Source organism: Crocodylus siamensis, chromosome 13 (assembly GCF_052110815.1).
Source record: "Crocodylus siamensis isolate JL-2025a chromosome 13, ASM5211081v1, whole genome shotgun sequence".
In the NCBI taxonomy this organism is placed as follows: Eukaryota; Metazoa; Chordata; order Crocodylia; family Crocodylidae; genus Crocodylus; species Crocodylus siamensis.
Genome location: NC_143407.1, coordinates 32,528,332 through 32,552,159, shown reverse-complemented (window position 1 = coordinate 32,552,159; position 23,828 = coordinate 32,528,332). Strand labels below are relative to the sequence as shown.

Below are 23,828 nucleotides of genomic sequence, written 5' to 3'. Positions count from 1 at the left end.
GTTCCCCTCTCAGCTTTATCTCTGTCTTTATTGCTGGAAAATGAGCTCTGATTTCAGGAAGCAATATTTCTCCCTGACAGCTTGTCAATTTATTCCCCGGGAAAGTCCACGCTGGAAACCAGGGAAAGAGAGCCGCTGTGCCTTAGCGACAGGTTAAAATGCACACGTTTAATTCAAGAGGCGCCTGTGTTGCGGCCCTTTTTGCTGTCCCGTCCCATGAAAGCAAACCTTTTGCGGGTTAGAAACAAGTTAATAGGTAGATTTTTCTCTAGAGACCTAAGCATGGCACATCTGCTAGGTGAGTTGCAGCGACATCGCTGCTTAGTGCTGATTTTAACGTTTGACCCAGTTACAGAGTCAATTAGACCGGTGTTTTCTCCTCGGCAATCTTCTTCGGCAGCGTCCCTGGAAGGTGCGAGATTCCTCGGGACTCTTTAAGGGATGGCGCGCTAGCTTGTAATCTCCTCCTCGATCAGGCACATCTTTGCTCTTTGGCTGACGGAGGAGACGCTCTGATATTTCTGGTGCTCGGCTGTTCGGCGCAGTCGCTTTTGGAAACCAGCTTCTCTTAAAATTAGATCACGCTGTTAAATGCCGCTTTTGGCATTGGCACGCACCCTGGGCGTTGTGTCCCCAAGCACCCTCTCGAGCGCTGCGGTTTGGAAGTAGTGATAATAATACTGGAAGAAGAAAAGGAAGGGTGGGGGGAGGTATGGTAGAGAAAAGGAAGCTCATTTTTGAGGGGGATCAAAACCAAGACGGCGCGTGATTAGCTCAGTTGATTGGAGAGATGCTGGCTCAAAAGCTTTTGAAGCGAGGCTGGCCAGCTTGTGGGCACCGGAGCGAGGCGAATAGAGAAGGGGATGTAGAAATATGTGCAGGACTGTTGGGATGGGGCAGCTGAGTCGGGGAGACTGCATGGTTGCACCGTTTACGTGACTGAGGAGCGCTGAGTTTTAAGGAGATCTTTGAAGAGTCGAGATGCATGGAGACGGGGGTCACAGCAGGAGTGGAGCAGAGGTGCAGCGTGCAAATTCAAGGCAAAGTTTCTGTGGCAAGCCTGCAAGGTCCGGTACCCCCGTGGACGTGCAGATGAAACAGCTCTTTTATAATTCTCCATGTCCAAGTCCTTTGAATCATCCCCCTTCAGAGTTGTTGCTAGCACCGCGAACAGACATGACCCTGAATTTCCCAAGTACGTGCTTGAGGCCTGTCCTTCCTCCAGGATTTCAGGGAGGGCTGGGCACCATGGTAAACGTTTTGCCCAAAGGGTAGAAACTTGGGAGTTTAAGAGACGGCTCATTTATCTTCCCATTGCTTCCGAGTTGAAGATGATGGAGACGGGGTGGAAGATGCAAGGCAACCTGGCTGCCTTCACCTGCCTCCGGATATCCAGGGTAGGCACGGGGAGACTCAACAGCCAGCATGGCAGGAATAGAGCCAATGTCCATCGGTGGCAACGGTGCCACCGTTCCCCTGGCTGGAGCTCCCTGCGAACCCTTTGCCCGTCCCCTGCCGCGATGCCTACAAAACCGAGTGGCAGCTGGAGTGCTGGGACTTGCTGAGCTGGGTTGTCTCCTTGTTTCCTGGCATTCCCCTTCTTGCGTTGTCCTAACCGACGACCGCGTCTTGCTTCGTTAGCTGTCTGAGGCAGGGAGCTGCCTCTTCGGTACGGCTGCGTCCAGCGCTGAGCATCTGACTGGGGCCTCCCAGGCACTGTCCTGTTGCAAATGACAAGCCTCCACTGGCAAAGCATTTATTTGTCCTAAATTGCCAGCTGTAGACCTGCTGCTGCTGTCAGTCTTTGTTGCCGGATAATAGCCTTTGCTTTAGGCTGGCCTGAATACCTGGGCTCTGAAGCACTGGTGGCAGGGCAGGGGGGGAAGAGGAAGGGCAGAGGGCTGGTGTTTAGCATGAAAATTAATTTTGCTAATGAAACGCATTCAGCCGACGGCAGTTTGAGGAAGAGCTTGCCCTGATTTGGTGGCGAGCTATAAGAAAGCCGTGTAGGAGAGCAACTACAGCACCGGTATTATTGCTCATCTGTTTCAAGGCAGAGAGCTGAGAATTTGGATGCAAACTCAAGTGAGACAGTGGAAAAAAGCTGTCATCCTCTGTAGCCCTGCAGAAATATTCCCCCCCCCTTTTTTTTTTTCCTTTCCTGAAACTTGTCTAAGCTGCGCTCCCAAGCCTGAAGAGAAATTCAGAGCTTGTTTGAGCATCAGGCTGACTTTTTAGGTCCAGGTTAATCTCCCCGTTTCACTTCTTCTATTTAAAATTATGCTCTACTGTGCTGGGATGTCAAAAGGTACAGAGTGAATTTTAAACTGCATCTTTTAATGGGCCTTTATCTGTTCCCTGGAAGAGCCCTGCCATGCAGGACGAGGGAATATCCCTGCTTTCAAGGTTCACTGGAAAAAAAATTCTGTTTCCCTGGGAGAGATCTGACATGTGAGTATTTAATTAAATATCCGTCTCCCAGTCAGGGTAGTGTTTCATGGGGGCTTTCCTCTGCAGAGCAGTGTCTCGCAGTGTGAGGGAGGATAAAAGAGCGGGCCATTAAAATGAGATGCTATGTCACAGCATGGCAGGAATACAGCGTGTACTGACTGTACCGAGCCATCAGTTTGCTACTTCCAGAGGACAGCGTGTAGCAACCATATGGCTTGCTGGTTCACAGAAAGAGCTCTTCTGTTCGAGTCTGAATTAGTTCATTTTTTCTTTTTCCCCCCTCTTCTCTCAGTGGCTTTAAGTGATGCCAACTTGTGAGGCTCATGCTTACAACTCTTGCAAGCTAAGAAGGGCCAGCTTGTGTTTCCCTTGGGATGAGAGACCTGTACAAGAAACACCTATGTGCTGCATCAGTGGTGCTGGTGATTTGCTGTCCACCTAGGAGCTGTTACCTACAGAAGGTCCCAGTGAAGTGTTTGAAGTGTGCGTTGCTGCTGGAAGCAGCATTTTCCATAAGAGGCTTAAGGGGAACTGCCCACATCTTTTGATTTTTGGATTGGGTTCATGCCAGATTTTCTGTGTCATGCAAGATGTTGTAATAAGGAGAAATGCAAAGTCCTGCACTTTTAGGATGGAGCAAGCCCGTGCACTGGGGACCGACTGGCTGGGCAGCAGCTCTGCAGAAAAGGACCGGGGGGTGACAGTGGACAGTAAGTTGGATGTGAGCCACCAGCGTGCCCTTGTCGCCAAGAAGGCTCATGGCAGACTGGGCTGCACTGGTAGGAGCGTTGCCAGCAGAACAAGGGAAATGATTATTCTCCCCTATTCAGCACTGGTGAGACCACAGTTGGAGAAGTGTCCAGTTTTGGGCCCCCATTACAGAAAGTTGGAGAGAGTCCAGTGGAGGGCAACAAAAACGGTGAGGGGGCTGCGGGACGTGTCTTGTGAGGAGAAGCGGAGGAATCTGGGCTTATTTAGTTTGCAGAAGAGAAGACTAAGAGGGAATTGAATAGCAGCCGTCAGCTCCCTGCGGGGGAGTTGCAAAGAGGATGGAGCTGGGCTGCTCACAGTGGTGGCAGATGACAGGACAAGGAGCAATGGGCTCAGGTTGCAGCAAGGGCAGTTGAGGTTGGATATTAGGAAAAACTTTCTCACTAGGAGGGTAGTAAAACACAGGGACAGGTTACCCAGAGAGGTGCTGGACTCTACATCCTTGGAGGTTTTTAAGACCTGGCTAGCCCAACTCTTGGCTGGGATGATGTAGTTGGGGCTGGTCCTGCTCTGAGCAGGGGGTTGCACTAGATGCAACTCCTGAATTCCCTTCAGCCCTCGTTTTCTGTGATTCTGGGGCTTCTCCGTCAGTCGGGGAGCGATGCAAAGGGGGTTCTTGTGTTTTGGGGGAAAGCTTTCCTTCCCTGCTTCTTGTGGTTTACTTGACCATTTCAGTAATGCCAGGTCTCATCTTCCCCGGTGTTGCTGGAGTTCCTTGGGGGTCTTGGACGTTTCAGTGTGTCCTCTCTCGCCTTCACAGAAGGGAGAGGTCGGAGGCTGTCGCAACTTCCTTGCGTCCAAATGTGCGTCGTCACTGGGATTAATTGGTGTTGGATTAAAAATAAAACCAAAGCAGAAAGCACATCTCCCCCCGAACTGAGAAAGTCTGACCAAATCTCTGCCCCTTCAGCCATTCTGGTTTCACGCCCTCGTCCCCTGTAGGATCATCCTTTCGTTACATGCTCGCTCATCAGCGTCTTCCAGACTTGTCGGGACCTGGTGTGAAATCTCCTTGAGTGGGGAAGGGGTTTGAACCTTTTCAACCCAAGCCTTTCTTTGCACAAAGTGGGGTCCTGGTTTCTCAGTGGGAGTACTACAAATCATCATGATGATAAAGACTTCAGTGTTCGCCACCCATGCAAGAGAAATGCTGGTCACACCTCCCCAAGCACCCCAGCCGCAGGAAGTGTGCAGTTTCTGGCCTTCAGTGACTCTTGGTTACAGCATCTTTGCAACTACACGTGAGCCTGGCTTTTTCCTCGAATGCTTTGTCTGGAGCAGAGAACAACAGACGCCGAACCCTGCCACAGCTCCACTTCTCCCCTCTCCCATGTTTCCTAACCCTGATCCAGGTTATGCCTAACCCCTCGGAGAAACGTCCGTCTGCCAAAGTGACGGTAGGCCAACAGGATCTGGAAGATGCTTTCCACGCGGGCTCCTCCACCATCTGGTTTCCACTGCACGGCCCCTTCCCTGTGTGCCAGTGAGCCCGTGCTGTCTCAAGGCGATTCGTACAGCACATGGCCAGAAAACTAAGCATTTCTTCCCCTCCTTGAATGCGGTCAAACTAAGTGGTCACAACGGTGTGTGCAACGAGAGTACCTCTAAATCTTTTTATCAGATGTTAATGGACAGGCACCTGTCCCGGGGACTAATTTACAGTGCCCGCGAGTGAGATTGTTACTCTGCTAATTTTGTTTCCATAGAAACTTGTGCAGTCTTTCTGCTCTGCATGGCCTTAGGCAAATCAATACTGATCCCCACTCCCCGCCTTTGCACATTGAACAGAGGGTCTTTAAACTCTGAAGGCAGGAGACTAATGTCTTGTACTGCCAGGAATTGCAAAGCACGTAAGTGCCACAGTATTGTGTGTGTGTGTGTGTGTGTGTCTTTCCATGTTTACAGCCGTATGGCTCCGTCTTGGTGCTTGGTAGTGAACGTAGCACGTGTGTAAACTACCAGGAACTACTAAGATTATTGGTGGATTTGCAATTAGTGCATTGAATGTTGCTCCAGCCATTCCTCCGGGGTGTCAATTGTGAAATAGCGATCTGCTTCAATCTGGGCAAGATGCAGCACACGTTGTGGATGTGCCCGGTGCCCTCAGTGCCCAGGGCAGCATGGGATCAAGCCCTATGTCTGCTTTCCCATCTGCAGGTCTTGGTTGCATTGCTAGTTTGTTTGGATATTTTTTTTTTTCTGGTTATGGAAAACAGCACGGAAAGAAAGCACCCACAAAGTTGTCTTGATGAGTGGGTTCTCTGTGGCATTGTCTGCTGATTTTTCTATGCTGCTGGCAAGCGCCGAGGATGAAGTTATGCTGGCACGAAGTCCTTTTCATGGTGCTATTTGTTTCGCTCGGGGAAACTGGCCTGATCTGTGCTGGGAAAAGCCGCCGATTATCAGTGTAAGCACATACATAACAGGGCTTTTGCCAGCATAGCTGTGTTGGCAAAACCCCCCCTTCTGAGTGGCACAGCAAAGCTCTCACGAGCAGACCGGGCCCGATGCGCTATGTCCGAACTGAAATGCAGCGTGGCTGGTGAGAGGCTTCCTACCCGGTCCAAGGGGCAGCGAACAGGAGGGGTAACCTGCGGTAGCTGCACGTAGCATTAAAGTCGGGGGCACTGGCAAGGCCCTCGTCTTCCCATCTGGTAGCCGTGGCCTGTCGTAGGATGTTCCTGGGGCATTTCAGCTGTTCTCCGTCGTTGCGGGTGTGGGTTTGAAGTGGCCTTTTTGGGGTTCCTTTATGGCTCCCTGTGAATGCAGGGAGCCAGACTCGATCCTGCATCTCTTTGGTAGACGCGGTGCGCACACGCTGCGGGGACGGAGCCGCCTCACCTAGCGTCCCCTTTCCTGGGCTAAATCTTTGCGCTGTAGGCTCCTGCCCATGTCTTCCTGGGGAGGGGAGGTCTTGGCCTCCCCTGAGCCGTGTAGGCCCTGGATGTTTCGAACGATGCGATCAAATTAAAATCCTCATTCTGTAGAGATGGTTGAAACTTTTGCTTTGGCTCCTGATGATTTCAATTGGTGTCTTTGGGGCTGGAAAGCATCTCAGTGGTGTTGCTTTGAGGCCCAAAAAGCCTGGTTTGGTGTTTCCAGCTCCTGCTGACTTCAGCTGGAGATATAATAGGGTCTGAGTAATTCCCCTTGGGACGGAGGTGCCTGGGGACCAGTCCTGCCCCATTTGAATGGGGACGAGCCATTTCCTCCCTCTAATTGCGATGACACTTGACTTTTAGATGGCAAATCCATCTTTAAGAGGGTGCTACATAAATGAGCTCGGACGTGGAGTGCGATGGATGCCCTCAGCCTGCAGCATCTTTCGTTCCTCGGCGGTTTAGCAGTTGCTGACAAAACCCAACCTGGAAATTGTCCCCAAAGTGCTTTCCTCCCCCATTTCCTGACCCTTGGCATGACTGGCTCCCAGGGCAGGCTGATGACCGTCGTCTTGAGAAGAGTGACGGGTCTCGTGCTCTGTTTCAGTGGCATAAATACTCAACCGACTTGCCCAACACCTTGTACAAAGGTGGAGGCGCAAAGAAAACCCAGGCGTCCAGACTTGCCTTCCTCAGCTGTAGCCACGAGACCCGCTGCAGTGCTGGCACGTGGGCCATATTGCGTCTCTCTGCCTGCCGCGTGCCAACTAGATTGCGTGGAAAGCCTTCTGCCTCGTGGACATCCAAGCAAGCAGCTTAGCGACTCTGCCCATCCCTTCAAGCAGCGCAAGATGATGGATTAGACGCAACGGAGATAAATGTAGTAAGGTCACCCGTAATCTGCTCTTTCTGCCTGTTGTGTTTCCACCCTTTGTGGATAGGCTGTTATCAGCGGGGCTAGCACAATGAACTGGAAGAAAACATTGCTCCGAGTGGCGTGTGTGCATGGAGGATTGTTTGGTCTGTGGGGAAAACCTCTTCTGGGCTGGGCACGTTTTCCATTTGTGCGCTCGCGGTGCATGCTAACAAGAGAGCTCGTTGTTCCTCCGCCTCCCATTGTGTTTTATGGGTGGGGATGGATGAACGCTCATTCTTTTCCCCACGGGGGCCGTGCCTCTTTTCCTTCCAGCACAGCCTCTTCTGTGCAGAGCAAGTCTTTGGGTCACAAACTTAAATATCCGGGGCCAAAGTATCTGCTGGTGGAGATCAGCACTGCTCTGCTTACATCCACTCCAAGAATCTGTTTGCATTATAATGCCATTAGCACTTCCTGTCCCCCAAATTTCTGTGCAACCGAAGCGTTCCCCACTTGGCCTGCTCCAGTCTTTTTTTTGCTGATTGCTCTCTTAGCTTCTGTGTCCCCCGCAGGAGAAATCTTGGTTTCCCAGCTTTGAAATCTCCATGCCCCTTTGGACTCTTGGGGTTCAAAAGGGATGTTCAGAAGTAAGTGGGGGAGCCCAGATGAGTGAGGAAGTGCTATACAGGACTTGCAAGTGATAACTGAGTGATTACCAAAAGTGGTGAGGACCGGGTCTATGCCACAGGTGCGAGAGCGTAGGATCTACCGTACTGTATCAGACCACGTGCACGTCCCAGCTGGCATCCCATATCTTGCACGGACCTCTATCAGCTGCTTCGGCGGACGGTGGAAGGATCCCTGCTGTAGGTAGCAATGGGGTAATCTCTCCGTAGGGTAAGTTTTTCTGGACCCCTGTTAATTAGAGACCAGCTAAAATCCCAGAGCAGAAATGTTCATATCCCCGCCCACTCCCACACACGCATACATACACACCCCCTTGCCGCTGCCTGGATCCTGACTCGGTGAACTCCCAGTATTCCTGTCGAAATATTTGATAAATAATCGTATTGAGCTGTGGCATTTTGCTGAGCTTTAGGATCCAAAATATCCCTTAGGCCCCCGAGTCCCACCAGCCCTGTGTGCGTTGCGGCAAGCACCCTATTCCTGGAGTCAGCAACTCAGTCCTGGCAGGGAAAGCATCTCGGTGGAGCTGTGCACAATGATTTGAAAAAACAGCAACCAGATGTGACATTGCTTTGCAATGCAGAAGTGCCGCAATTCCCCAGCGTGCCTGTGATGTGAATACGGTCGTCTGACACCACGGGGGACAGTATCTAGTCTCGTTCTTGTAAATCCTAATGAAATTTGTCTCCTGCTTTTGAGGCTGCTTGGATTCATAGACCTCTCTGACTACCAGGCAAATGCACACGGCGATTCCTCCCGTTGCCCTTCAGAGTAACCAGTTGCAGCCAGGTTCACGCCTGCCAACCATCTCTGTGGCTCTTAGGCTTTCGTGCAGAAGCATTTCCTTTCCGACGGGTTGTCGTGCCACGCAGTCAGCCCGCTCGTTTCCGGACCGTCTGCCCGCATTATGTGCAACACATGCCCAAGCGAATGAAGCGTGCAGCACGTTACGGTGGCGCCACAGAACCATTGCCTTTGGATACCGGGTAGCGGTCGGGAAGATGATTTTCTGTCATTAGCAAAGCAAAAGCTCCTGTTATTAATGATGTTGTCAGGCAGTGGCAGCAATAATAAAGATCCTGACAGATGCTGCTGTCGATCTACTGATGTAAAAGCTTTTTGTAAGAGCATTACAAGGGCAGGGTCATTAATCTTGTTTTTACAGGTGGGGAAACTGTTGTTCTGGGAAGTGAAGTGACTTGACGAAGGACAGAGGCCAGTGCTCAGTCCTCTGGGCTACATCGGCCAGGAGCCCTTGCTCCCTGTTCCCGCTGTCTAACTGCTAGGTAGGAGCCCCCATTCCTGATAAAAAGCAGGAGCAATGGAGACTTAAAAGCCTTGCTGGATTCGGTGGGAGATTTTAATCAGTAATTTATTTATTTTTTGACTGATGCGTGCAGGTTTTGTGGATTGCCCACAGGAAAACCCCCCCAGATCTTTATTGTTGAATTTGTAAAGTTATCCGAACCATCTGTTCCGATGAGGCTGACAGCAGAGGTAACCGCAGGCACAGAGGGCAACGAGGATCAATAACCAATTCCCCGGCTAGTCGTGGGAGACGCACGGATGACCTTCCAGAATAAATAGCCAAGATGGTGTGTTAAGTACCCACGGTCAGCCGGCTTGGTAATATTGATCCAGCTGTTTTAATTGTTTTGCTCGGTTGCCTCCCCAGATCAGAGGGGAAACGCCATCGAGGGCACAAACACAGAGCAGGGAAATCAGCATGGAAGAAACGCCAGTAAGATAAGCAAGAAGTTGGTCTTGTGCTTAAGGTGGTAAGATGTGGGCATTGCTCCTAGCTGTACTGCAGACACCGTCTGTGGCCTTCACCAGGTTGTTTGTTGCCTCAGTTTTCCCCTCCGTACAATGGGGATAAATATCCCTCCTGTTTTTTATCTGTCTAGTCTACTCAGACTGCAAGCTGTATGGCATGGATTATATCTCCTATATACACTGGATGCACCCTGGAGGTTTGCTGAGCTGGCACAAGGCTGTGTGTTTCCTTAGAGTTGTCCAGCCAGGCTTCTGCAGCCCCTTGAGCGAGGGTCATTTCCAGCATGGTATCAGGGGGGATTAATATTTTTTCCTCCTTGATCTCTGTGGTGCAGATGAGGGGAAAATACTGATTTTTTATTTTTTTTTATTTTTATTTTTATTTTTTTTTCCCTCCCATCTTCCCTGCTCCAAGATACTTGCTTCTTCTCGAGCCTTGCCTGGACTTCTAGAGCTGTGGTGCTAGATGCCGGGTCAGGGGCACGTTGCTGCAGAGGTAGCTGAACCCCATCTGTGTGAAGAGGGGTGGTGATCTACCAAGGGAAACCCGAACGATTTGCCCCTGAGCGACTTCTCTGCATGGCCTTAACTGAAGGGGCAGCCCCGGGAGGCTGCTGTCACGGGCGTCGGGGTCTTCAGGGCCTTGCAGGATGGGGCCGAGACCTGGTCATGGCCGAGGTCTTGGTTTTGCTTGGATCACGGAAAAGAAGGGAGTTCTCTCTGTGCAAGATCAGCATCGGGCCTTCCCCGAGCACCATTACTAAAGGAAGGGAATGAAAGGGGCCATCTGGTCCAACGGGCATTGTTGTAACCTGGAGCTGTTTGGACAGCTGCGCGGCCTGCCGGCAAGTCGCCGAGACCTCGGGTGGTCACGAAAGTCCCCAGCATGCGGTGCCTGCGGTCCGGAAGACTGAACAAGCAGACCCCGCTCCCTTCCCCTGCTCAAAAGAGGGTTTTGGAGGGGCAGGGAGGGAGCAATCGCCTTCTCGCAGCCTCGGATCAGCCTGCACGTCAATCGCGTGGGAGCGCTGTCCATTGAGAAACTCCTCGCACGCCCGTAGTGACTCACCTCGGCGTCCTCGAGGGTTGGGCAAGCACAGGATTTAGAGGCTGCTTTTGAGCAACTCCCTTCTTTGTCCTCCCCGGCCTGCATCTCCTGTTCCCAGGGGGAAGGTGAGATGGGGCAATGCACCGCAGGGTAGAAGTACGAATCTTGGAAAGCCCGGGTGCCTTTCAGTTAAACTGATTATACTAATGCTTAACTGGAGGATGAGGGCGCCTTGTTAATAAGCGTGCCACCTGTAACAGTCATCTGGGCATGCGAGCTTCCTGCTTACCGGGGCTCCAGAAGGCAGCGGCTCTGGAGGAACCAGCATGCAGGTGCCCTGGAAAGGACTTGCCGCGCCAGTTGTCCATTGCATTCAATGCGCCAGCTGTGCCCTTGAGTTCGGTGGCAGATTTAGGAAACGTGTATGGAAATCGGCACAGCCTAAGCGGTGTTGCCCAGGAATTAACGTGGCTATGAGCTGGCTGGGGCTGATCACGTGCCCTTTCCTTTAACCGCCGGCATGCTGCATTCCTCGCTTTGCGTTGCACTTCTGGAGTGCGGCTTTATCCCCCACCACCACCTGCATGAAAGTGAAGTGCATGGAGCTCCCTCATCCTGCTGGCTTTGAGGGGTAGGATGCATGAAGGAGCTAATCCCAAACTCAGGAAGAATATGGAAAGACTTCTACTGACTTCAGACCCTTATCTAGCACCTTTCCTTCAAGGAACCCTTAGGGCATCACTTCCATGGGCATTAAATCCCCCACTGCTCCTGGCAGGTAGGTAAATACTACTATCCCCATGTCACCGACAGGTGAAGTTAAGGCACAGGGCCCCCCAGGGAGTCAGTGGTCTTCCCCCCAGATCTGCAGTGGCCCTAATACACAGCCCTCTGCCCTGACCCTTTAGTCGCTGGAGCTTTGCTGTGCCTCTCCTTGGTAGAGGGTCAGGTCCGGAGGCTTGCAGCAAGGGTGCCTCATCTGTTGGGTACTACAGCATGTGGTGGGGCCTGATAAGGACTCTGCCAGCTACCCTTCCCTAGCGTGCTCCGCCCCAGCTGAGCTTCCAGCAGCCTTTCCCCTTCCTGCTTGCTGTTGACCCTCCGTGGAGCAGGTTATGGTATACCCCACAGCTTTTGGGGGAAGGCTGCCTCCTCCCAGGATCCCTGGGAGCTAGGAGCTAGTGTGCGTGCACGCACTGCTGCTGCGGTCAGCTGGGCGAGATGTCACGGCATCCTGCTGCCATCTTTTACTGATTCCCGGTGACCAAGGAGACTCTTGCTTATGGCCCAGAGGAAGAGGCCGGGGGGGGACATTCCCTGAAGTCCCAGCTCCTGGGTCGGGTGAGGGCAGCTCAGCTGAGAAGCATGACTTTGTTGGCATCCGCGGAGGCTGTTTCAAGAGCACTGGCTACCTCCAGGTCCCGATCTGAGTAAGCTTTGAGACGCCGGCCTGGAGTGGGGTAGAAATGCATCATGTTAATGCATTGGAGAGAGGTGGTGTGGGGCGGGGGGCGGTGTACACCGAAGCCTCTGGTGCAGAATAGCTTTAAGTCTCAAATATGCATCCTAGACCCTGCAATGCCAACAGCTCAAGGAGATTCCCTTTGTCGTCACGTGTGTTATACTGTCAGGGTCCAACAAGCTGTCTTGTACGTGCTGTCGCTGGAAAAAATGATAGTGTTTTTGTAGACCTTCAGGGGCCCAGTCCTCAACCCCGCACTGTCCTTCCAGCGCACAACCCAGCGATCACGGCATATGTATGCGGGAGCGGTTATTATTTCGGGGAGGTGGTTGAAGAAGTAAAAGGCCACCCTCCCACGTTGGATGAGGAGGCTGAGCAGAGCCGCAAGCTGCAGGCTGCCTCGAAGTGGCGCGTTAGCTGTTTCGAAAGCAGGAATCCCAGTAATTTAATTACTGAACGCAAGGTCTCTTTGCCGGTAATGGGAAGAACGAAGCAACAGCTCCGGCATTCCTGGTAGGCCGGGGGATTCTTGCAGCCCCCTTGTTCTCCGCATTTCTACCGTTATTTGACTTTTCCAAGAGGCTGTAAACTTTTGAGGGATTGCAGCTGGAGGCAGGCGCGTGTTGATGGCAGCAAGGGAAGCCGAGGGAGAAGGGGGTCGCACGGCTCAGTCATCTTGCAGTGATTTCATAGCTGCCCTTTTTTCTTAAGGCAGCCCCTCGTGTCTAATTTATCACACACCTTGACACAAGAGAGATTTTTAACAGAGATCCATTTAAATTTCACAAAGGCATACTGGGTTACTTGACTCACTCGCACTTGCTTGACCTTTTTTTTTTTTTTTAATCCCTTCCTGGAAACCTTATTTCATGTTTGAATTCCCTCAGCTATTTTAGGAATGTCGTCCTACCAAGATCAAATTACCTTAGATGAAACCCAGGCACAGCAGCCTTACAAGGCAAGGAACTTTTTGATTAACTACCTGTGCCATCTCATTAATATAGGCTTAGTTTCAAACTCGGGCTGTAATTCTGGCATGGCAAATGTGTGTGAAAACCATGGATTAGTCACGGTAAGGATACCAAAGGCCCGACATTTTGTGGCAGGGAACAGCACTAACCCTTTGGCTCAGTCTGTCTTTACATTTAATTTCCTTTACGGTGGTGTGGGGGTTCGTCCTTTTATTCTTTTCTTTTTTTGGTGCATGGGAAGGAGGGCTTGTTTGCAAGCCCTTTGCTAGCAACTTTCCACTTGGATTTATCTGTCTCCAAACAGGCTGATCTGGCCAACAGCCCTGTATGAGCAACCCCCGTCCCCCTACAGAGCTACGGGACTTCACATTTTTGGATCTCATTGGAGAAGTGGGACCTAATTTGAAAGCCGCTGGGTTGAAAGTCGGCAATGTTTCCCCAACAGTCACAAGCTGGGGGAAGTTATTAGCTTGTAACGGTGGTGAATTTAATCTTACACCTGGGCTGGATTTGTCCTAGTGACTTTTAGCTGCGTTAAGCTGCTGTATAAACCCACTGGGTGTTGAGAAGCGCTGACATCTGTTAGTTCCCCGATGGCCTGTCATAAATCTGTCCCCGAGAAGGGAGTGTGTTATTTGGGTGGAGCTGGCGACAGCTTTATGAGTGACAAATGTCTGTGATGGAGGGGCACCTTCTGTGTGCCCATTGTTTGGGGGCAACAATCGCACCCTTTCTTTATTTTTAATTTTTAAAAATTTTTTTAAATACAATTCCTGAGGCCCCAGAATGAGAGGAAGCGGATCAGGCAGAACGCTTGAAACGCCTGTGATCAGTTTGAGAGAAAAAAAGAAAACTTAAAAACAAATTTGTTACTTTCCCTTTCTACATATAGGAAAAAGACCACATACCTACTGCATTAGGTAAAGGAGCCTAAAGGATAGGATAGATTTTCAGCTGCTTGAAAACTTTGTGACCGCTGGATTGTATTTATTTTTTTGTTAAAGATTTGCTAGTTCTCAAACGCAAACTGCTGGGCTGGCTGCAGAAAATGTTGCCTAGGATGAGCAAGACCTAGGTCATCCCTGTGTCTTTTTAGGTTTAAAATCTTTTCATTTTCTAAAGGATTTAAATGCTCATATTTTGAGGGGATTTGGGTGCGGCTATTTGATTAAAAACCCCCGCCTGCCATTTTAAGACTCTTTTTATGTGTCTGTTAAATATCCGATGCGCAATAGCTATTTGTGATGTAGGTAAAACCGGGGGCGTCTACATGTTGCAGTGATCACGCGAGTCTACACATGATCACTTGCTATGTTGCGTGCTCCCCACAAATAGCGCGCCGCTCTGGCGACATAGCAGGCGAATCTACGCGTGCCCTGCGCGTGGCGCGGTACGGGCCGTTACTGTGCCGTGCTTTAGTACTCCCATAAAGGAAGTACTAAGGCGCAGCGACGTGTAAATGCACCCACCGCTCCAGGAGGACAGACCGATCGGGAGTGCCGTTTTGGGATGTGTTGATGGTGGACATCTTTTATTGGGATACCAGCAAAAAGCTCGAGTCCAAACTGGACTGTAAAGCACCGATGCGCTCTCTATGATTATCTCTGTTTTTATAAAATACCGTGGGTGCTTTCTGGACAGAAAGAAAGAGAGATTTTTTGCTCTGAGAAGCCTTGTGTTTGCATTAGACGGGAGGCACAAGTGGAGATGACGGGGGAACAGGCTAGGTAGGGCATGAAATGTCAAGTGGCTGCCCTCTGCCGACTGGACTTGAAACTGCTCATCTGTGTGTCAGAGGCCCTTGGCAGCTAATAGCCGCAGGTGAATCTCCTTCGGCTCAAGCGAGGTTTCTGTTCGGTCTCTGTCATAACCATAAAATGCTAAATGGCAATCGTGTGCGGCCTGGGGACAGCTGGGACATCCCGGCCGTGTTACGACGTCACGGTGGATGGAGAGAAGTCGAAGGGTAAGACGCACGGAAAGGATCGCTGCTTGATTTCCTCGCTCAGAGCAAAGCTCCCTTGAAGCCGTATCCGCTTTACGGCAAAGGTTTTGAGAGCGAGGAGTGAAGAGCCAACAGGGTTGGGGGGACGGCGAAGGACGAATCTGATGAGCCCCGGTGGTAAACTTGGCGAGGAGTTGCCCGCAGGGACAGATATGGACAGGCAAGTTGCCACCATGCTGAGGTGGAGCCGGCAGCAGGATACGCAGGAAGAAATGTCAAGGCAGGTCGTCAAGTTGCGGGGCATGGACAAGGTAGGAGGGGAAAGGCTTGGGGTAGACCCAGAAACAGTAACCAAAGTCACTGGAGCTGGAGCAACCGCCCAGCAACGAGGGAGGAGAGAGGGGGCAGGTGCCGAGGGCTTCCTACAGAGAGCACTGGGACGAAAGGTTAGTGCCACCTGGCCCCTCAAACCAGTGCCCTAAAAATGGGCATTTTGTCCTGTGCTTCATTAAATTGAAACTGGCTTTTTGTTTGAGGAAAGTCGGTGTTTGCTTCTGGCCTAGTGTCAGGACTGCTCCGTTTCATCTCTAGCCTGTAACGTGATATCTCAGCATCCAGTCCGACCCCCCTCCCCGTTCTCCCACTGCCTCTTTTCTTTATTTTTTAGGCCGGAGAATAGATTAGCCTTCTCTCCTGAATGATGACAATGCAACAGGAGGCTTTTTCACGCTGAAACAGCTTGGACTTGTGGCTCACATCCCTTATGCACATGACCTCCTACACCAGTGGTTTGCAAAACAAAAAACAGGTGCTTCCCGATCCGTGCTACAGAAGGAGCATCGCTTCGCGGCATCTCCTCTCTGCTGCATAATGCAAAGAGAAACCCCATCCGTATTTCTCGGCATGGAGCTGCTTCCACGCTGCTGGAGTGGGTGTGCGGAGACAGGCAAATCTTCCCTATCCAGAGCCTGCATGCGCTTGCATTCGCGCTTTCAACCAGCCTCCCGAGCCAGCTCTGGGAGCTTGCGCTAACTTAATTAACATCGCGGCCTTGTTTTTGTTTTATAAACACAGCCGCCGTAATTGGACGGCCGCATTAGTAGGACAGCCCCATCTAATTGCTCATTAGGAAACACATCGGAGGAACAGCAGAGGGGGAGACCGAGTGAAAGTTCGCTCGCCCGCTGCTGGGGCTGCCGCTTGGATTTCCAGCAGCCCTCGCCATTTGAGGAGGTGCCGCCTTCGCTGCCCTGGGAGCAGGTAAAATGGGGTGAAAGGAGTAGATTGGGGCAGAAGAGGCTCTCCAGCTGCATTGGAGGACCTGTGGTTAAGACCCAGGGGTTTGTGGACTCAACTGCAGCCCTGCCTGCCTGTACAAGCTCCTTGCACAGACCCATTCCCAAAGCATCTGGAAACCTTTTGCTTGGTTTTTAATAGGTTACATACTTATGCATTCACTCCACCAGCACCCTGTAAGGTAAGGGACCTCCGATTACCCGCCATTTATAAATGGGACCCCAAAGCTGTGTGCGACCGGAGAACTGAGCCCTAGTCTCCCAAGTTGTGCACTAATATTTGGACCTTGGGGTGATGCCTCTCTTCTCTCATTTTTGGTTACAGGGGTAAGACGTGTCCATTGTTGCAGAAGCTGACTGGGAAAACATCTCTTGACTTCCTTCATTGCTGTGTATTTACATTGCCTTGAATACAGAGGGCTTCCGCTTGGGACCTGACTGGACCCAACACAGAGCAAGCGTGCAGTACGTGACAGATAAATGCTGTCCTGGGGAGCTTACATATTAACCAAGCTGGAGATAAGCAGGTGGGGGAAAGCTACAGCATTATATAGACTAGTGCAGCATAAGTGGCAATGAAGGGCCACCTCTGCAGCCGTTGCAACGAGGCAAGGTACGGGCCAGCATGGAGAAGCGAGTCGAGGAGGGGTAGGGCTGTGGCTGCTGGCATTGCTGGATGATAGGAAGATCTAGGGCGGTGTGAAAGCCGAGGTGAAGAAGGTTATGCCAGTATTGCATGGTTGCAGCTGGCATCGTGAGCAGCGAGGGGAGGACTTTCTGCGAGGGGCTCGGAGGGCAGAGGTGTTAGGAAGCAATGTTTTCTGAGCATGTATAGAGGCCCAATAAGTGCGGAGGCCTGTGTTTGTGTGGCCTTGCCACCAGCTCGTGTCCCTGAGGTCTACCAGGAAGTCCCTCTCGCTCCAGTCCTGACTCATGAGACCACACGGGAGCGATCAGCGACTTCAAGGAGAGTGGGCAAATTCAGCAGAGCAACCTTGGGAAGGGATTTGATGGTTAAAGACCATCTTTGGCCTGTGTTGCCTGTTTGCACTGTGAGTTGCATGTACAGCACCAAGCACAGCGGGGCCCCGGTTTCGGTTGAGCCATTGGGGTGCTAACGAATGTCAGCCGAACAGAACCGTGCAAGCATTAGCGGATCATAACGGGGGAGGAGGCATGGTCCGAAGGGCCGGGAGGATGATGAAGCAGTGCAATTGGGAGCCGATATGTACTGCCCCATTTTTGGAAGGAGCAAGGAGCGAACCTGCTGGACGGGGCACTCTGGCTGTCTTCCCCAGCGAGCGCAGATGCGAAGTGTGCTAAAGTTAAACCACTTTAAAACTGATTTTGTGTTGGGGAGCGTGTTTTCCCGCAGCTGCTGGAGCAGGTAGCCCGGAGTACGAGGCTTGGCCGGCCGCCGGCAAACACGGCTAGCTGGTCGGGCTGTTTTCCTGTTCGTTATGCATCTGTCCCATGCCTTCGTCTCCATCGGTGCTTCCTCCAGAAAGGGCGAAAGCCTGCCAGGGATGGCACTCGTGGGCGGGCACGCGCTCGCCCTTCTTCCCGCCGGCCTTTCTCGCCCGCTGCCCCTGGCACTTGCGAGAGCCTCGGGATCCCGCCTCAGCTTTGCCCGCCGAACAGATTGATATTCTCATCGCTCCCTGCTACCGCCGCGGCCGGTTTGTGTTCGCTCGGGAGGAGTGGGGTGATGGGGGCAGGAGAGGTCCGAGCTGTTTGAGCCAGCGAGTGAAGGTCTCCTGGCAAGTCTCTCTTGCGCCGGACCTGTTCGGGCAGCCGCTGCGATTCGGAGGGGGCATGAGGCCGAGGGCAGAGCTCTCCGTGGCTCTTTCTGGCCGTCATGTGCTTTTGGTCAATAAAGGTTACATTCGACCTTTGCTCCTCTGATTATTTCCTGGACTTGGCCTTTCCAGGAGCGGCACATGCAGGCTTTTCGGGCAGTGCGTGGCCGTTTGGTACCAACCCCAGCACTGTCAGCATTAATATTGGGAGGAAGGCGAGCCGGGGAGAGGCCTGGTTGCGTGTGCGAGCAGTGACGCCGCTGGCAGGTGAGGGGGACAGGGCAGTGCGGCAGCAAGGACAGGTCTGCGGAGCATCTGGGACTCGCCCCCTTGCTCTTTTTTTGTGGCCTAGTGGGACCATAGTCTCTGCCCGTTCAACTTTCCTTTCGTGGCTGTGCAAGATGAAACCAACTGGGAGCAATGGTCTGGTGGGGAATGGATTATAGTGAGAGAGCTGGATCCAGCTCCGCCACAGACACCCTCTGTGGCTTTGGGCAGCTCACTTAAACTGTCTCAGGGTACCTTGGACTTTTATCTCCTTTTTGGCGCCCTGGTCTGTCCATACTTCCTTAGAGAGACCTCACCTTCCAGAGCAGCCGGTGCCTCAAGTGTCCGTTGTAAGAGACCCCTGATTTTGATCAGGATGTCGGCGCACCTGTAATGTGAATAGTCAGTCCTGCCTCTCTGGGTTTTTTTTTTTTCCCCTAATGCACGTTTTATTCATGTCCATGTTTTGCTCAATGCTTGCAGCATTTGCGCTGTGGTTGTTCTGTCCAGTCCCGCTGAACAGCAATTAACGTGAGCAGTAAATTAGGACTCCCCAGTGACCCTGCTCAGGGTTGCTGCTGTTAGGGTTAATGTGTTGATGTGCCAAACTCGGGAGAGTTTTGCTGTAGTTTGGACCCTTCTCACAGACGGAGTTGGCGATGCCTCCTTGTGTTCAGCTGGGGATGCAGGCCTCAGACATTTTTCGCATAAGCAGCTGTATGCAGATTTACGTTGCGATGCTGCATGTATTTTGCCTCTTTCTGATGCCCGGTCTCAATCTGTTGGCTTATCTCCTTAATCTCTCCCTCTCAGCCCAGTGACCAGCGTTTCTTTATGGCTTTCGGCAGCCGTCTGTGTGTTTCTCCTTTGCCCTGTTTTGAACTTTGGGCCGTCAGGACTGGTAGGAGAATTGCACTCTGTAGAGGTGCGCTCGTGCTGTTAGATTTTGGACAGGGCATCTGATCCCAATTGCATTTTACTTCTTTAAAAGGGCAAAAAAGTGCGGTTTTAATATGCAATGGAAAGAGCATCAACAGGGATCCTTGTGGACTTATTTTGTTTCCACGAAAAAAGATTTGACAGCAAGCAGTTTTCCCAGCTTGCACGCACCAGGGAGCTAGGCATGTGTATCCTTTCTGAGGTGAACTGCAAGGGAATAGGGGAAATTTTAGAACGACTAATCAGATGCAAAGGCCACATCCTCCCCTTGCTGTAGATTTTAATTTGCTAGCGGAAAGCACTGTAATTTTTGTTTCCAATCATTTGCTCTTAAACCTAATTTTAATCCTATTTTAGACACTGCTATGCTAAAACCTGCAGCAGCTGAGCAGCTATGTTCCAGGCCTGAGAACTCCTTTGTAATAAAACCAATTTATAAGGCTCTGGTTGATGAGAGATCACTAGAAACAGTTTTATCAAAGTACGTTTTCTTTCACGTGCGGCTTAACACATCCAGTTTAAAGAGACTCTTTCCAATGGTTTGTACCCTGAAGCTTAGCTTGTTTGTGGTGCTTTCCTTTTTTTTTTTTCCCCAGGAATGTTTTCAGGGCTTTTTTTTAGACAAAGATTGGATGTTTTAAATCATGACGGGGAATCTTTCTAAAAGCCATGCTTTAGTTCAGGGGTGTCAAACTCCTCTACCTTTCCTGGGATCTAGCCTGTGGGTTGTATTTTTGGTACTCCTGCTTTCGTTGAGCCACGAATGACTGGTTCGGTACAGGAATTACAGGGTGAAATCTGTGATTTGTCCCATGCAGGTGGCTGCATCGGATGAGCCTCACATTTGGTCCTGGCCTCAAGACCTATAAAAGCAGGTGGGGCTTTTGGTTTTCAATACAGTGATGTTTGAGCTACTGCATTCATCGAAACAGGCCCTGAATGAAAGCAATGCAGCTGGGACAGTTATCTGCGTCTCAGGTGAGAGAGCTGCAGTAAGGAAACAAATGGTAGAAAGACAATGAGACTCGCACTTTCATTCATGTACATTAAGTCATTTATAAATGCCATAGTCTTCTCTGAATCGCGGCATGCTTCAGGCAGCGTCTCTCTAATCCTGCACCTGGGCTGACACTCAATTTTTGTTCTTCGGTGCTTTTGAGCCACAGCAAAGTTGCAAAGGGCTGTGCGTGCTTAGGCTCTGGTCCTGATTTACACTTGAGTAATCCCCAGGCACTGACACGTGTAGTCTTTGCGGGATGGAGGTCTTAGGTAGCAGCTCTTTTTGCTTCCTGTCTTTATTAACACGCCTCTGTGCCACAGGCTGGCTACGTACATTATTGTGGGAGCAACCACACGTTTTCTGCCGGTCCTAGAATGAAATGGGCCGTTAGTGCAAGCTCGTTATTGGGTGGCAGACCGCATGCTTTCCGATTGCTGTGCACGTCAGTGCCCTTGCATGCAAAGGAGACTTTTTAAAGTACAGCATCGGAGAAGTCTCCAGTACGCTGCCTCCCCTTGTAGGCAGCGCTGGCCGTGGGTGTGACTGATAAGCTGTTCGCTAGCCCGTAAATACAGACTTCAGAAGTGCTGAAGATCAATTCACTCTCCGACCAGTATTTACTTGCAGTCACTCAGTGACTTAATCAAATGGTATGGGCTGTCAACGAGCAAACTTCCTTGCCTTCGCTGCATATGACCAGGCTGCTGCCACCAAGATTGCCGAGCACTTGGCTGCAATTAGTTTATGGCTGACGAACAGCTGGCTGATGCCGGTCTTGATTAAGACGGTGGTAAGGCTGATAGGCAGAGGGAAGTGCGATGGAGAGTTTGAAGCTACGACGCAGCCTTTTGGGTTGAAAGAACATATCTGCAACCAGGCAGCTCAGTTGGTGGTTGAAAATCGCGCCTAGTTTTCTTGCTGACCCCTATCCCCCCACAGCAGCATCTATTAGTAAGGCTTATGACTATCCAGGGTTAGCTAAGAGACTCAATATATGAAGTACAATATATGAGGGCATAGTGAGCATTTAGGATGGTTCATTTAGCACCGAGCATCTCAGCCTGTCTCCCCAGCGACCTGAGCTCCCTGCTCTCGGCTTCCCATGCAGTTCAAGGTCATGGACATCACCATCAATAACCTCTGGGAGGAGGAATGGGGTCAAGACCTCTCCTCCTTTAGGTGTACGCCTGTTTGGTTACAGAACTGTGAGTCCTTCTCCTCCACCCCGAACCTCCACCCATGCACATCTCAGGCACCGATTTTGCATTTGCTGCAGGGGAAGGCATCCTGGGGGCAGCGCTGAAGCTTCCCTGCTGGTGATGGGCTCTTCCTCCTCTCTTCTCTCGTTCCCAGATGAGGGTTATTCCAGCTGACAGTGCCTCCATGTGCGCAGATACCTGTCCCCAGATGTCCCGGAAACCTAGAAGGCTGTCTGGGATGCGGCATGCATGGCAATTCCTTCAAGGACCTGAATTTTGTAGGTCCAGACTGTTTCTGAGTTAAAGCTGCTGTCCTGATATTATTTCCAGGCGAGGTTTTTGTACCTAGTATAAAATCCACGGCATGATTGCAAACAGGAAGATGGTGCCTGACTTTTCTCTGGATGGGGTCATCCCCCCGAGGTCTCATTTAGACGGATTGCCGCGAAGCAGGCATATCCTGGGTATATCTCCCCCTTTGCCGGGAAAGGAAACCATCGCTGGGCTGTCGCTGCAGAGGGAAGCTGTGCTCCCACGTGGGAGGAGTAAAATGTGTTTGGGAAACCTGTTATTACCTATCGCCTTAACTGCTTAATGTGTCAAGGGGTAGCCGCGTCCTAGTCTGCGCTAGACACATTTACGTTTGCTGCCATCTGCGGACTCAGACTCCGTAATTTAGGTGGCCCTTGTGTTCTCCTGCCCTTTAAGTACTGGGCTGTGATGATCTGTTGTTCCTTTGCTTTTGATGGCTAAAGAAGTCGGGGTGGGGTGGGGGAAAGGATTTTTAAAGCAAGGCTAGTACTTGGCTTTGTTGCTGTGTGACCTGGATCCCGTATCACTCACTTCTGCCGGCTTGCCTTGTACGGCAGGAGCAATTCCTACCTCCGGAGGTGAGAGACTACACTGATAGTTGCAGAAATGTTTGAAATCCTACAATGCTGGGAGCATCTCAAAGTATGTGCAAAGCAGCGCCGCACCATTATGGAGGACACAGGAGAGCCGGATAATTAAATGCACATTATTGCGAGCTTGGAGCTGCCGGGTCATTGACCCGGAGCCCTGGATCCAACGCCAAGCCAACTGCACATATCTTTTCCACCACATGTAATTGGTAGAACGTGCTGCTCCTGTTCCTGTGACTTTTGTAAGAAATTCCATAGGAATTTCTTCCGTCTGCAAAATCCCACTCTGCATGGGATGCCATTCGCACGGCTCTGAGCTGCCAGCTAAGCCAGAGCCTTGCCTTCACTGGAAAAATGAGGAGGGTCTAACAGAGGCTCGTATTAGACGGTGCAATCCAACATGTGTTGTCAAATGTTTCCTAATGATAATGCCAAGTGCAGCAAAGCTCCTAGGGGAGAAGATAAAAATACATCCCTTGGCAGAGACGATATTGCAGGTTTCCGAGCCGCACCAGAAATAGCGTCTTGGGGAGGGGAAGAGGAAGAGAGGACTGCTCTCCACTTTCTGACTGCAAATGCATGGTGAGAGGTGCCACTGCTGTGAATTGAAAGATGCTGGCCTAAAGCCTGGTGAAGTTGAGAGATGTCATTTGCACCGGCTTTCCGTACGCCGGGCAGTAGCTCTGGGCCTAATCCGGCAAGTGCTGGAAATCCCGCAGATAAAAGAGTGCCTACGTCGAAGCAGCAGTGTAAAGCCTCAGGTTCAGGGCTCGTAGGCTCCGTCTCATGCAGCGGAGCGCGCAGAGAGCTCACGTGGGGCTGGGTGAGGCGGATGAAATGGATGCTGTCTGTACGGCTCGCCAGTCCTGTCTGTAAATAGCACAGTTGCTGTTCCAGCATATTTGCAGAGCGAACTTGCAAATACAGTACGGCAGTGGAAGGGGAAAAGGGCTGGCCTCATTTAGCAGCGCTTAAGCGATCCCATCTGTTGTCTGAGCCGGAGCGGACGCTGGGGACTGGAATATTCTCATTCGCACTCGATGCCAAGACTTCCCCGAGTCGAGAGGGCTGTAAACAATCGGCCACACCTCTGTTACAGCTGTTCCCTCGCTTCGGTGAAGCTACCGCCCTCGCGGAGCTGGGCGACCGCTGCTCCCAGTGTGAAACGACCAGTTTAGCAGACCGGCCAACGTGATCCAAGGGCTCGGGTGGCAGTCGTGAAATTGCAGCTTTGGAGAGCGAGGTCATTCAGGGCTTTGACCTCTTCCCTTTTTTCACGCCAGTTCGCCCACTGGTAGGTTTTAATGGTTTTTGTGACAATTAATTGCATTTCCTGCAACCTGGAGCTGGCATTTGAAATACTGGTGCTGCCCCTCTGTGGGGTTGGGTTTTTTTTTTTGGTGGAGCTGTAATTATCCTCAGTGGGATAATCGGGCATTCCTCTGTTGGCTTCCTCTGACATTTTCAGGCAGGTGTTTGCAGGTCTAATCCCACCGGGTGTTGAGTATCCGAGGCCAGGATCAGCTATGTGAAGTCAGCATAGCTCAGAAACCCTGGATAATGCCTCGGTGTCTCCATGAA

General features: G+C 51.3%; 1 protein-coding gene across 10 annotated transcripts in view; it reads left to right on the top strand.

The window, feature by feature from the left end:
* CUEDC1 (CUE domain containing 1) overlaps positions 1-23,828 on the top strand; it is an 88,452-nt gene that overhangs the window by 26,405 nt on the left and 38,219 nt on the right. Inside the window, exon 1 of one of the 10 annotated variants that reach the window (XM_090025449.1) lies at positions 10,576-10,593. The exons of 5 other annotated variants lie outside the window; for them this stretch is intronic. The gene's annotated coding sequence lies outside the window, so the exon portion shown is untranslated. Of the gene's footprint in view, positions 1-10,575; positions 10,594-11,835; positions 11,899-12,321; positions 12,444-16,466; positions 16,607-23,133; positions 23,542-23,828 lie in introns of those variants that run through there. 4 more of the 10 variants (XM_090025448.1, XM_090025447.1, XM_090025445.1 and 1 more) reach the window with 4 other exon arrangements.